The sequence below is a fragment of the Salmo trutta genome, chromosome 36, assembly GCF_901001165.1.
Source record: "Salmo trutta chromosome 36, fSalTru1.1, whole genome shotgun sequence".
NCBI lineage: Eukaryota > Metazoa > Chordata > Actinopteri > Salmoniformes > Salmonidae > Salmo > Salmo trutta.
The window spans coordinates 15482386-15485115 of NC_042992.1; positions in this window are offsets into that span (position 1 = coordinate 15482386).

The window sequence follows — 2730 nt, forward strand, 5'->3', positions numbered from 1 at the left end:
GCCTGGAGTCTTCCTTGGTATGACTCTACAAGCTTGGCACACCTGTATTTGGGGAGTTTCTCACAAGCTCTGTCAGGTTGAATGGGGAGCAACGCTGCACAGCTATTTCCAGGTCTCTCCAGAAATATTAGATCAGGTTCAAGTCCGGCTCTGGCTGGGCCACTCAAGGACATTCAGAGACTTGTCCCGAAGCCACTCCTGCGTTGTCTTGGCTGTGTGCTTAGGGTCGTTGTCCTGTTGGAAGGTGAACTTTTGCCCCAGTCTGAGGTTCTGAGCAGGTTTTCATCAAGGTTCTCTGTTCTGTTCATCTTTCCCTTGATCCTGACTAGTCTCCCAGTCACTGCTGCTGCCAGGGTTTTCTCCAGACGTGATGCTTGGCATTCAGGCCAAACAGTTCAATCTTGGTTTCATCAGACCAGAGAATCTTGTTTCATGGTCAGAGTCCTTTAGGTGCTTTTTGGCAAACTCCCAAGTGGGCTGTCATGTGCCTTTTACTGAGTTATGGCTTCCGTCTGGCCGCTCTACCATAAAGGCCTGATTTGGTGGAGTGCTGCAGAGATGGTGGTTCTTCTGGAAGGTTCTCCCATCTCCACAGAGAAACTCTGGAGCTCTGTCAGTGACCATCGGGTTCTTCGTCACCTCCCTGACCAAGGCCCCACTCCCCCAATTGCTCAGTTTGACCGGGCTACCAGCTCTAAGAAGTCTTGGGGGTTCAAACTTCTTCCATTTATGAATGATGGAGGCCATTGTGTTCTTGGACATTCAATGCTGCAGAATTTTTTTGGTACCCTTCCCCAGATCTGTGCCTTGAAACAATCCTGTCTCGGAGCTGTAAGGACAATTCCTTCAACCTCACGGCTTGCTTTTTGCTCTGACATGCACTGTCAACTGTTGGACCTTATACAGACAAGTGTGTGCCTTTCCAGAATCATGTCCAATCAATTTAATTTACCACAAGTGGACTCCAATCAAGTTGTAGAAACATCTCAATGATCAATGGAAACAGGATGCACCTGAGCTCAATTTTGAGCCTGATAGCAAAAGGTCTGAATAAATAAGGTATTTCTGTTTTTAATTTGAATAAATTAGCAAAACATTTCTAAATCTATTTTCATTTTGTCATTATGGGTATTGTGTATAGATTGAGGGGGGGGTTTAAGCGATTTTAGTTTAAGGCTGTAACATAACAATGTGGGAAAAGTCGAGGGTTCTGAATACTTTCCGAATGCACTGTATATATAAATGCGACTAAGCTCTCTAGGCTGAGTCACTGAGGAGCTCTCCAGTGCATGATTCATAATGCTATTTGTATGCAAGTGTGATAATGTCATGATCTTGAAGAGATTGCTTGATCCAGTGTGAGACTGACATTTGATCAATAGTGTTCAACTGTAGAGTTCCACTATAAACACACACCTTGTTTTTTTGTTTTGAGGAATAAATTATAAGGGTACACTCACTTCAAAACATTTCCTATCCGGTCTACAGCGACCGTTCATCTCCACCACGACACACTGTTCTCCCGTGAACAACTTTAATGTAAATGTGTTTTATATGTAAATAAACAAGATGTATGTTTTGAATTTGACCCAGCGAGTAAGTTTCATTTCCCCACTTTCATTTTGTAGAAGTCAACATATTCAGGGTCAGTTGAGGTATAGTGTTTTAGTTTATTTTATACAAATAACGGTACATTCCTGAGACTATCTACAAAAATTTGACAAAATCTGTGCTGACAAAAGTTGATTTTGACATTGATTACAAATCCTTTCCACTTCACATTGAAAAGAACACACAATAATTATAAATTCACATCTACTGTAGGATGGGCTGTTTTCAATTGTTGTAAGGTAATGAATGGAACCGAAGTTATACTGAAGAATCTTATGGATGGAAATCTTATGCATGTTTCCCCAGGATGGAAATATGGAGGCGCTATTTGAAAAAACGTTTCTGGCTGGCCCTGTACTCTAGTACATGCATTATCATATGGTAAATGCAAAACTGCCCAATAGCCATGACAAGTGGTTAAATGGATTAACTTAAGAGTTTATGAACTGCCCTTCAGTTCTTTGATTTCCAAGGCTGCATTAAATTCCAGAACATTTTTCTGTTCCTTCTGACCTTGTTCACTCTCTTCACGGACTTGATAGGACTGGATAGGTGTAAGCAAAATGGCGGAAACTAAGTAGAGGTATCGCTACCACCTATCCAGTCATTATAGATAAGTGAAAGAAAAGGAACAATGAGGGGATTCGATTAATCTGTCCTGGGTAGGTGTGTTTTGCACTGGGTGAAAGTTGATTGCATTGGTTTTGGAACCGGGCTGCCTCCCGGCGTGAGCCAGGTGCCCGGGTCAAAGCCCACGGCGAAGTCGGCTCAAAACAAAAGTCACGTAATTACCACGTGGAGTAATGAGTAGGATTCTGTGTTTTCACATGTAAAAGTGATTGCTGTTGAGAAAATCACTTTATCTGCCTTGTTTGAAAATCCTAACATATATTTAATGGAAAGAGATGTTTCTGGACAACGTACCATGCTGCCTTGTTGACAACATGACAGAGTGGGGGAGATTACTGTTCAATTTGAGAAGAGTGCTCCTCCCTCACCGCTTTGGCCCGTTTATGTCACGGGCCATAGACTTGTGCCCAGTGGCTCAGCATAATCCAATCTGCCTAATGTTCTGGATTGACGTGTAGCACAAGGGAAAGAGACACTGGCACTGTGACA